A 13,181-nucleotide genomic window follows, 5' to 3' on the forward strand; every position below is an offset into this window, starting at 1 on the left:
AGGGCCACAGTCCAAAGTTGTTGGGAGACCATTACCTTAGAACCGGAAAATTATTCTTATACCATGTACTTCGAGCTTCGGCTTGAGTATATCGACGTATCTTGATGGGAATCAGATGACTAAAACCTTAGAGTTAGGATTAAGGTCCTACAAGCCTTTTCAAATATTGCATTTAGAGTCAGCTTCTAGGGAGTGTTGTTTTGTGCATCATTACTTGTATAGCTTTGCTTCTTTTGTGGATATTATCTTGTAAATCCTCATTTATCTCACATTTTCCAAACCCTGCATATTTATTTCAAAATTTCTCTCTATTTCTCAAAATCCAGGAGTATATTTTTCTTTCCTTATTTCTTCAAGATGATTTTCTTAAAACTTTGATATTTTTCAAAATTTCCTCTATTTCTCATAATCCAGGTGTATATTTTTCCTTCTCTTCTTTAGAATAATTTTTTAAATCCTGGACATTTTTTAAGATTTTTCTATATTTCTCAAAATCTAGGTATATATTTCTTTTCTTTTATTTCTTCAGAATAATTTTTAAACCCTAGATATTCTTTTTAAGATTTCCCTATATTTCTCAAAATCTAGGTATATATTTCTTTTCCTTTATTTCTTTAGAATAATTTTTAAATCCTAGATATTCTTTTTAAGATTTCTCTATATTTCTCAAAATCTAGGTGTATATTTCTCTTTTCATATTTCTTCAGAATTATTTTCTAAAACCCTAGATATTTGTTTTGAAGTCCACTTCCATTTTTCAAAGTTCAGGCATATGTTTTTTCTTTTTCCTTATTTATTTATAACTATTTTTCCCAAACCCTGGAAATCCTTTTTAAAACTTTCCTTAGATTTTCAAAACTTCAGGTGTATTTTCTTTTTCTTTCTTCGATTTTTCTGATTCTGCATGCAATTTTTCAAATTTTAAATCTCAACCATCTACTTTCAAACCTTTATTTCTTCCAGTGTATATTCTGATTCTATTTCAAAGATTCTTGTTTACCTTTTTCACAATAAAATCTCTTTCGTCAAAAGATGTCCTTTTCAAAGTAACAGTTTCCTTCATATTCTAGTTGTTTCCTCTCACAGGGTAATAATGCTATTGTCGCAATTTTTGTGATGACCCAATCCTTGGTAATGGGATATCATTTTTTTCAAAATTACCAATTTGATTCCTTTTTTATCAAAATTTCCTCCAAAGTTTTTCTAAACATCCCATTTTGTCCTACAGAGAGCATTGGCATTATTGTGTGGTTCAGACGAGATCAAAGACCATGCCACTCTAGCACATCAGTTACAAACAGTGAGTAAAAATGGATTCTCTAAAGTTTGCCAGAGAGAGGGTTCAGACTAGCAAGGATGAGATCGATCCTGCTATATATCAGTTGTTCAAAAAAATGATGGTCGAGATATTATCTGAACAAGCTGAAGCCAGTTTCAGAAAAATTCTCGTTGAAAAGGAGGCACCTATCACCTTCCCTATGAGCATCATTGACAACCACAACAATAGCAGCGCAGGAAGTTCTAAGCTCAGCAGCAACAACAACAAAGGTAATCAAGGCATCTTTTCAATGCTTGCTTTTATGAAATAGAGAATATTTCTTTTCTCTTCATGGATAGCTTCCTTGAAGAAAATCAACAACATTAAAATTTGAATTTGACTCTTGAATCCGGGGAGTTAACCTCATTTGGAGGAAATACTCTAGGTAAAATGGGGGATATCTTTTGCACATACGTGCACATCTTTAAGCATTTGAATCAACTACAATTTTACTTTATTGGCAAATTTTTCTGGTTATCCAAAAATGAAATAAATACTCAATGTCTATTTTGATGTAACCTAGCATGGTTTACAAAAAGGATTGCCTAATTCTGATGAGGTATTTCTTCCAGTCCCATCATGGTTTTCCCCCATCCTGGCGAGGAATCCATATTTTTCATATCCATTCAGGTAAGGATTATACCTGAACCTCATCTCACGAGGTATTTTTCAAAAATGTCCCATCATGCTTTCTTCATTCTGACATGGTTTTCATGTATTTTTTCCCCATTCAGGTAAGGTTAAACCTAAAATTCATGTTGAGATATCTTTGTCTCATCTAGGTCAAGGACTAAACCTGAGTCTTTTCAAAAAGCTTACTCTGTCTCAGCCATGAGACTTCTTTAGAATCTCCCTTGGTCATAATTTTGGGACCTTCATCCAAAAGTCCCATCACGATTTTCTCATTTTCTTTTGTCCAATTACTTCATTTTCGAGGATTTCGTATTTTTCAAAGCCATTCAGGATAAGGTGCTAAACCTAAAAATCGTTTTCACAAAACAAATTCTTCCACACCCAGTTCAGATTTTTTGACTGGGGCATTTTAAAATTTGGTGTGTTTTCTTTGCTACTAAGCTCGACTTTCAACCGGCTTAGCAGCAAAGAGGGGCATATGTGTTGCATGTTGATCATATTTTTCAAAACATCCCCATCTATATTGTCTCAGTCTTCACATTGTTGGGTTGTCTCACTGAACCATAGGTCGAGAAAGAGCCCCACAACTAGACCACTTATTTCAGTTAACACCCCCTGCCACATACTAAGGGCCATAGTCCAAAGTTGTTGGGAGACCATTACCTTAGAACCGGAAAATTATTCTTATACCATGTACTTCGAGCTTCGGCTTGAGTATATCGACGTATCTTGATGGGAATCAGATGACTAAAACCTTAGAGTTAGGATTAAGGTCCTACAAGCCTTTTCAAATATTGCATTTAGAGTCAGCTTCTAGGGAGTGTTGTTTTGTGCATCATTACTTGTATAGCTTTGCTTCTTTTGTGGATATTATCTTGTAAATCCTCATTTATCTCACATTTTCCAAACCCTGCATATTTATTTCAAAATTTCTCTCTATTTCTCAAAATCCAGGAGTATATTTTTCTTTCCTTATTTCTTCAAGATGATTTTCTTAAAACTTTGATATTTTTCAAAATTTCCTCTATTTCTCATAATCCAGGTGTATATTTTTCCTTCTCTTCTTTAGAATAATTTTTTAAATCCTGGACATTTTTTAAGATTTTTCTATATTTCTCAAAATCTAGGTATATATTTCTTTTCTTTTATTTCTTCAGAATAATTTTTAAACCCTAGATATTCTTTTTAAGATTTCCCTATATTTCTCAAAATCTAGGTATATATTTCTTTTCCTTTATTTCTTTAGAATAATTTTTAAATCCTAGATATTCTTTTTAAGATTTCTCTATATTTCTCAAAATCTAGGTGTATATTTCTCTTTTCATATTTCTTCAGAATTATTTTCTAAAACCCTAGATATTTGTTTTGAAGTCCACTTCCATTTTTCAAAGTTCAGGCATATGTTTTTTCTTTTTCCTTATTTATTTATAACTATTTTTCCCAAACCCTGGAAATCCTTTTTAAAACTTTCCTTAGATTTTCAAAACTTCAGGTGTATTTTCTTTTTCTTTCTTCGATTTTTCTGATTCTGCATGCAATTTTTCAAATTTTAAATCTCAACCATCTACTTTCAAACCTTTATTTCTTCCAGTGTATATTCTGATTCTATTTCAAAGATTCTTGTTTACCTTTTTCACAATAAAATCTCTTTCGTCAAAAGATGTCCTTTTCAAAGTAACAGTTTCCTTCATATTCTAGTTGTTTCCTCTCACAGGGTAATAATGCTATTGTCGCAATTTTTGTGATGACCCAATCCTTGGTAATGGGATATCATTTTTTTCAAAATTACCAATTTGATTCCTTTTTTATCAAAATTTCCTCCAAAGTTTTTCTAAACATCCCATTTTGTCCTACAGAGAGCATTGGCATTATTGTGTGGTTCAGACGAGATCAAAGACCATGCCACTCTAGCACATCAGTTACAAACAGTGAGTAAAAATGGATTCTCTAAAGTTTGCCAGAGAGAGGGTTCAGACTAGCAAGGATGAGATCGATCCTGCTATATATCAGTTGTTCAAAAAAATGATGGTCGAGATATTATCTGAACAAGCTGAAGCCAGTTTCAGAAAAATTCTCGTTGAAAAGGAGGCACCTATCACCTTCCCTATGAGCATCATTGACAACCACAACAATAGCAGCGCAGGAAGTTCTAAGCTCAGCAGCAACAACAACAAAGGTAATCAAGGCATCTTTTCAATGCTTGCTTTTATGAAATAGAGAATATTTCTTTTCTCTTCATGGATAGCTTCCTTGAAGAAAATCAACAACATTAAAATTTGAATTTGACTCTTGAATCCGGGGAGTTAACCTCATTTGGAGGAAATACTCTAGGTAAAATGGGGGATATCTTTTGCACATACGTGCACATCTTTAAGCATTTGAATCAACTACAATTTTACTTTATTGGCAAATTTTTCTGGTTATCCAAAAATGAAATAAATACTCAATGTCTATTTTGATGTAACCTAGCATGGTTTACAAAAAGGATTGCCTAATTCTGATGAGGTATTTCTTCCAGTCCCATCATGGTTTTCCCCCATCCTGGCGAGGAATCCATATTTTTCATATCCATTCAGGTAAGGATTATACCTGAACCTCATCTCACGAGGTATTTTTCAAAAATGTCCCATCATGCTTTCTTCATTCTGACATGGTTTTCATGTATTTTTTCCCCATTCAGGTAAGGTTAAACCTAAAATTCATGTTGAGATATCTTTGTCTCATCTAGGTCAAGGACTAAACCTGAGTCTTTTCAAAAAGCTTACTCTGTCTCAGCCATGAGACTTCTTTAGAATCTCCCTTGGTCATAATTTTGGGACCTTCATCCAAAAGTCCCATCACGATTTTCTCATTTTCTTTTGTCCAATTACTTCATTTTCGAGGATTTCGTATTTTTCAAAGCCATTCAGGATAAGGTGCTAAACCTAAAAATCGTTTTCACAAAACAAATTCTTCCACACCCAGTTCAGATTTTTTGACTGGGGCATTTTAAAATTTGGTGTGTTTTCTTTGCTACTAAGCTCGACTTTCAACCGGCTTAGCAGCAAAGAGGGGCATATGTGAACACCCTAAAATTTTTAAAAAAAAATTTTTTACCTCTAGCCCCCATCTTCTGAATAATTGGGTCAACTTCTGATCAAATTCTAATCATTTCTTGGATTCATATGGAGATCTGAAATCCAATTTTATCTTTGGTGCTTGATTTAACCTCAGATCCGGATCGAATATCCAAATCTAATTCTGAGCTAGATTCCCCCTATTTTCAAATTTTAAAAATATAAAATTAATTTTCTGAATGGCTCAGACATTTCATCCAGTATCAATTTGGATCCACTCATTTTATTTCCTAAATTTTGAGATCCAAACTTGAATATTCACTCAAAATTCTGGATCGAGGTCAATTTTGAATATCAATTTCTGAAATAAACCATGTATTTTCCCAAAAAACTCATTTCAAAAAATCCTTAAATTTTAAAACAAATATTTTATAAAAACCTTTCAAAAACCTCGTTTGGATCCCATCTTTTAAAAATCCTCGTGTTTCTCTCATATTTTCTTAAATTTCTCCTTCAAAAATATAAAAGAAAAAGAATTTCAGAAAATGGCCCCTAAGCCCCCTTTTTCTGAAAACCTTGTAAAAAGAACCACCTTCTTGAAAAACTTCAAAACAAAGAGGGACCACTTCTGAAAAAATGCTAACGGCTTCTCGTTATAAAAATAACCGAAGGAGGTCGACCATAGCCATCCGCCTTCACCCCCACCAAGCCACCCATTCGATCCATTATTCAACTCTCCACTTTCTCGCGTCTCTCTCACACCTCTCCTCCTCCCTGACCAGTAGAGAGAAATCATCTAGTGGTAGAACAAGAGAGAATCCCCTCTTCCAAGCCAAGCAAGCCACGGTGAGAGCAATTTCCTCTCTCTATTTGCTTTTTTTTTATTTTGAACATCTTCCTCCTCTCTTGATTTCGCATAAGCATCGTATGCAATATCGGTTCACCCATAGCAATACTGAGTTGCATCTTGCAACAGAAATTCGACCCTCTTGTGGGTTACATTTCTTTCATTCTTATTTTATATATTTTTTATTTTCGGTATCTCCATTACATTCTTTCATTACATTTTAGTTGTGGATGAATCACTACATTTCGCTCTGTGTGTTTACTAGTTCCATCACCCTACATATCATAAGTCCTTTTGATTTCATGTTTTTATTCTAACTTGCATTTTAATTTCCAATTTGTATTTGATTTCCTGTTTTGGTTTGCATTTGATTATCCTTATAATTGCATTTTATTCATATGGTTTACTGTATTTCATCCATTTTAACTACATTTTGCCTCATTACATCTTCACGGCATCTGATGTCCTTTCTAACTTATTGTTTTTCGTTTGATTTGGATTTTCTGTTGCTTCATTTGTTTATCTGCATTGTCTTGTTTCATCGATCCTTCAACATCCATTAGCCATCAACGTGATTCAGCATTTGCTTGGATCTAATTCACGGTGAAATCCATCTGCTCTGCATTTGATTTCACCGTGAATTCATCTATTGAATCTACTGTGAAGATAGTCCCCATCTCTACCATAAAATTTCCAACTGTTCACTGCCAAATTCAACATCCTCATTCCATTGCAGCAGCTGATAATCTGAAATCCATATCAGAGCTGTTGTGAGATCCATTATCTGATCTGGGTTTGCTGAGCAAACAGTTCTGCTCTGATTTGCATTTGAGTCTGCTTTTTGAATCCTTCACAAGCAGTTGATCTGAAACCAGATCTGAGTCGCTGGGAATACTTCCTTTAATTCACTAGAAAATTTCACTCACGATGGCCGGAACTCCTCTGATATACCATAAATTTTGTCTTGCTAATTGTCAATCCCACTGCTAAAGAAAGTGTTTTGTTCTGAATTGCAATCAAATTTGTTGTTCAATCATTCATAGAATCATTTTTTGTATTTAATCTGATATAGGTTACCACATTGCATAGCCCATTACAATATAGGTTTATGCTTTATCATAGCATAAACCTATGCTTTTGTTTTCTTGAATTTTTGCTACAGTATAGGTTTATGCTTGGACATAACATAAACCTATGCTTTCATTTCCTGAATCTTGTTACAACATAGGTTTATGCCTTGCCATAGTGCAAACATATGCTTTCACTCCCTGTGGTCCATTACAACATGTGTAGGCACGTTGTCATTTGTATTTTGTTGTAACACATATATGCTTCAGTCTCTGAGACTCGTTACAACACATGTGTATGCTCTGTCTTCTAGATTTCACTTTAATATATATAGGTTTTCATTCTCTGTGTTTCGTTACAGCATAGATCCATGATTTACCTGTCATCTCTCATTTTCAGCATGTATATATTTTATTTCATGTGTTTCATTTCCGATACTCCATCTCAATGGGTGCTTATACTTCATTCACAGCACATCCCATTTTTTCACATGCCACAGTACCTTTTCTCACATGCCACAATACCTTCATTAGTCTACACACAACACCTATACATTCCAGCATGTCATTCTATTAGCATCCCCCTCATAATACTTGCAACATCTTTTGCACTGATATAGTATTTACTGCAGCAGATTTCATGTCATATTGATATCTAGTGCATATCATTATAATGTCTGCATATTAATCCATCTGCTCTGTGTTCACTCAATTAGTGGCAGGATATTTGATTTGCAAGCACGGGCATCATCAGATGATGTAGTTAAATTGCAGTTATCTTCAACAGAAAGAAGGCTTCCAGTCATTGTCTTACATTGGCGTGCTTGTGGTAATGTGATCCACAATCATGGTGGGCAGTTATTTATTTATGGAGGTGACAAAATAGGCCCTGAATAAGTCTTAACGGTTTTTTAGCCTTGAGTGGTCATCAGGACTAGATAGTCTAAGATGCATCTCTCGTACAGACCTTACACTTCATGGGTCTTTTGCAGACATGATTTTACTCCCAGTTCTTGGCTCAATAGACAAATGCAGCAGCACAACTCTTTTTGTATTGACAAATCCTGAGCAGCTGCATAAATATAATGAGTCAAGCTTATCCATGTTAGCATCTTCAAAGAAAAGGATGCCTTCAATTTATGCAGAACCATTTCTCAGTCCAATTCCTTTGCCAAGCACTGTTGTAGCTCTTGTGTGCCTACAGCAGTGCCAGGCATTGTTGTGGCTTTCTTTTTGGCACCTACAGCAGTGTCAAGCACTGTTGTAGCTCTCAACTACCTATAGCAGTGCCAAGCACTGTTGTAGCTCTCTTTTTGGCACCTACAGTAGTGCCAAGCACTGTTGTAGCTCTCATGTGCCTACAGCAGTGCCAAGCACTGCTGCAGCTCCTTCACACCTCCAGCAGTGCCAAGCACTGCTGTAATTTCCTCACATCCACAACAGTTCTATGAACTATTGTGGCTTTATAACTTCTCACAGCAGTTTATTGAACTACTATATGCCTCATCTCATACCTTTCTTTATTTAACACAAACCTTACCTTTGGATATTCTCATATTTCCTTGCATATGCATATTCATGTGCTCTTTCCCGTTAAATACATGCATTGCATTCTCATATACATTTCACCAATAGGTATATGTGTGGCCTTATTCATTTAGACTAAGGCATTGCATACGCCTTCTCATGTATAAATTTTCATTAGCCCAAGGTATTGCTTATATATATATATATATATATATATATATATATATATATATATATATATATATATATATATATATATATATATATATATATATATTCTCATCGTATGGATTTCTCATTTAACATAAGTATAGCATTTTGCAGATGCATTCCTCATTAGAGTAGGTATAATCATATGCATCTTTGTTTTCAATATAGCATTTATCCATTTTCTTCTATATTTTGCATTTTGCTTTGTGCTAACTCAGTTTTTGCATGAAAAATACGGAAAATGTTTATTTCCTTTCTTAGATTAGGAATGTCATTACTTCGATTTCAATTTAAAACTGTAATAATTTGATATTAATGAGAATTTTTACTTTCCAGTTTAGAATAGAATGTATGAGCATATATTTCTCATGATTGTTTGTAACATCTCATTTTATTTTTATTTTTATTTTAAAAACTCACAATGGTGAAACACGAATGACACGTGCACCTTTCTAATAAGAGTTAAATAACCCTAAGTAAATGATTCACATTTATAGCCATAGTCAAAATGTAAACAATACTTAGGATTTTTATCTTTTATGGAATAACATTTGATTTTCATCATATTTTTCTAAAATATTCTTTTCTTCCTTTATCAGAATTTAAGATGTGAATTAACTTAAATTATATTTATGGCCATAGTCACGAATATATTAAAAGTTAATTTTATTTTAAATCCTATAAATACACAAAACTTTATTTTATTCTTTATTAGAATTTAAATATAGATTAGATTATAATATGTTTGTGACCATAGTCATGAATATATTATGATTTAATCTTATTTCAATTCTATTAAAGAATAAAATATGCTTTTAAATTCCAATCTTTAAATTCTTTCAAAACATTCATCATTTAGGGTAGAATTGCATTCTTTTTTCAAATTATTTTAAGTCATCTTCAAAATTCCAAGTGATTTTTTAAATAAATTTTCAAAATACAGTTTTTATTTCTAAATTCAAAATCACTTTCAACTTCCATTTATAAATTCAAGTTCAACTTTTATTCTCAATTCCATTTACACTTAAATCTTATTCCGAAATTCTAATTTTCAATCCTTATTTCTGAATTCTATATTTTAACTTGGAATTTTTTTTAAATTCAAATGTCAAAATCAAATTCCTTGTTCAAAATTCCATAATTTTGAAATTCTATTTCAAAATGCTGAATTGCATTTTAAATTACAATTTTAATTCGATTTCAGTTTCAAATTCCAAATCTGAATTCAAATTCTATTCTCAATTTCAAAATCCAAATTTATTTTTCTGAATTTTCATTTTCTAAATTCATTCTTTGAATTTCAATTCCAATTTCAAATTTAAATTCTAAATTCGTTTCCAATTTCTAAGTTAAACTATTCCAAATTCCAAATTTTAAATTCATTTCCAAATTCAAAGTTAAATTTCAATTTCAAAACCAATTCAAAATTCCAATTTCTAATTCCATTTCAAAGTTCAAATCTTAGTATCAAATCCAAAATCAACTCTTATTTTCAATTTCCATTTTTCAAAGATTTCACTTCAAATTCCAAATTTCATTTTTCGATATCAAATCTTCCTTCTTCAGATTCAAATTTTAATCTATTTCAGTTATGATTTCAACTTCAGAATTTTAATTTTTCTTTTCAAAATCTCAAATTCATTTCAAACTCCAAGTTCAGACTCAAAATTTCAGTTTTTCAAATCAAGTTCAATTTCTGAACCTCTTCTTCAAGGATATTTTCAAAATCTCTTTTAAAAACACTTAGAAAAATCTAAAATTTCTAAAGCACTTCTCAAAAGCATGCATCTTCATAAGCACAAGCATGATTCAATGTGCATTTAGGATTTCAGAACAATCACTTAGACAAATTTAGGCAAAGCAAAAGGTATTGATTCGATCCTTGGTTCAATTACCCCTAGTAAAGGCGTAAGGAACGGTTGAACCTCGTACCGATGAGCGAACCCCGTCTCTCCATTTTTTCACAAATTTTTCAAAAATAGATGCGAGTAAATTTTTCAAAAAAAATCTTTTTCAAATAAAGGTCAAGTGACCTTGCAAAGAGTTTTCTTCCTTTTTTTTTTTCTTTTCTTTTCTTTCTTTCTTTTTTTTCCTTCAAAAAGGGAAGAAGGCAGAAAGAAAAAGAAGAAGAAGAGAAAGGAAAAAGGGAAAAAAAATTGCAACAATCACATTCTCCCTCCCTTCCATTGCGTTGCGCTTCACTGATGGAACGTGGCTCGTCGAATCTTCATTCATAGTGGCACGATCATCTTCCTTATCTTGGGACACGGTCTTCTTCCCTATTCGTTTGATGCCAAAAATCTGCATTGGTTCTACGAATTTGTAACTACCTTCCTCTACATTCTGTCTCCATCAGGATGATTGCGTCTGCTCTTATTTTTTCCTTCACTCCCATCGTGTTTGTTTGATTGCTCTATTCGAGCTCCTCCTCCTCGATGGTTTCAACTACCGCCTTCAAGACCTCAAAGATGTTTACATTTTTTTGGTTTGATCCTTTTACTCATTTGCGCAACCTATATATATATATAGATATATAGATAGATAGAGTAGTGCGTAAGTGCTTGAGCGCCCGCTTGATCAAGCTGGCCGTCCATCATGTGCTTGAAGGATGACCACAAAAAAAAAAGCATAAAAAAGGCTCGGAAAGGATGATTTTTCTGCTCAAAATGCTTTAGCAGAGTGGCGCTCAAAAGGCATCGCAAAATGTCCAAAAGGACACGTTCATCATTATAATTTTATAATAATGCAGGCATCCCTAAAACGATGCTAATGCCTATTTTAGTAGAAAAACTTGTTTTTTGACAAGTTTTTTTTTGTTTTTGTGTGTGATTGTCCATCCAATGCGCAATGGACGGTCTGCTTGATTAAGCAGGTGCTCAGGCACCTATTCATCAAGCTGTTATGCTCTACTCCACATACACATATACTTGCACGCTCACACACTAACATCCAATTTACACATAAAAATGAGGGTTTACATATGAAACCTTCTACTTTCATATGTAGGTGAAACAAACATGTCAACTTCATTTTTTTTATGGGCCCACAGTCATCATGAGTTTCTTTTCACATTCACCCTGCATTTACTATGTGAATACATACACACTACCTCCTGTGAATGGATTTACATCTCACACATTGGATGGCCTTCTCATGAGATGCATTTTCCATAGTCTCATTGGTGAGAAAGAAACACATTACATATGAAACCCTCCATTTTCATATATAGGTGAAACAATAACTCCATTTTCTTACGAGCGCTCACAATCATCATGGGTTTCTTTTCCCTTTAACCTTGCATTTACTATAGAAATCCACGCACACCCACACACACTGGTTTCATCATGGATGCCTTTCTCGTGGAGTCTTTTCTTATTGGTGGAAACTCAATTTACACATAAAAATGAGGTTTACATAGGAAACCTTCTATTTTCATATGCAGGTGAAACATACGTGCCAACTCTATTTTCGTTTAGTTTCCACGGTCATCGTGGGCTTCCAACTCTATTTTCGTGTAGGCCCGACAGTCATCATTATGGGTTTCTTTTAACGTTGACCATGCATTTAGTATCTAAATCCATATACAACAGCACCCTGTGAATGGATTTACCTATGCATTTTTTTCACACATGGGTTGCCTTTCTCATGGAGTCTTTTCTTTTTGGTGAGTCATCACATGACCTGCCACCAACCAGATTTCATTATAGAGGCAGGAACATGACAAAACTGTCATGTGCCCATGTTTGTGTGTGTTTTTCCCCTTGTTTGACACTATCTAGGCCACTGCCTTTAATACAGGGTGAACCTTACTTAGAGGTGCATCGACTTTTGGGTTTTTGTTTTTCCTCTTTTTACTTTTATTTTCTTTCTTATCAAATAAAAATAGACTAAAATGGAAGAAGAGAGGGTAACATTAGGGGTGGACATTGGGCCCGGCTTGATCCAATGCTTATTAGGGCTCGACAAGCCCAGAGCGGATTTGAGTCGTCAAAACCCCACCCAACACTTATAGAGTAAGCTTGGCTCAAAATATTTTGGGCTCCAGCATTGAGAGATTGCTTCTTTTTAGATGGATTTGATTGGGGCAAGCTGACCCAAGATTGCTTTGTTGGATAAATTGTAGGGGATTCCCATTTTATAGGCTTTGATAAAGCCATGCCTATCCTTACTCATTGATGTAGTTCTAATCCACATGCAATTTATGCATTTATAAAAGGAAACTTGACATTTCCCATGAAACCTATGCATAAAGCGTGCATTTTGTGTGAGCATAATCCCACGTTGAAGAGGGAAAAAAAGGCCACCGTTGCCTGTAAAAAGGAGAAGGTTCCACCTTTTTAACACACAAAGGTCTCCTATCACACGTTGGGTTTTGTATTTTCACTGAGCCTGGCCCATTATGTGACCCAATAAGTAAAAATGGTTATTTATGAAATATATAATATAAAAGTTGTTTTGTACAACTAGGTCCGGGTATAAAAGCCTGAATCAAGCTGACCTTAAAGCTGAAGAGCCCGAATCAC

This window comes from Nuphar pumila, chromosome 13, assembly GCF_984573655.1.
Source record: "Nuphar pumila chromosome 13, dmNupPumi1.hap1.1, whole genome shotgun sequence".
Classification (NCBI taxonomy): Eukaryota; Viridiplantae; Streptophyta; class Magnoliopsida; order Nymphaeales; family Nymphaeaceae; genus Nuphar; species Nuphar pumila.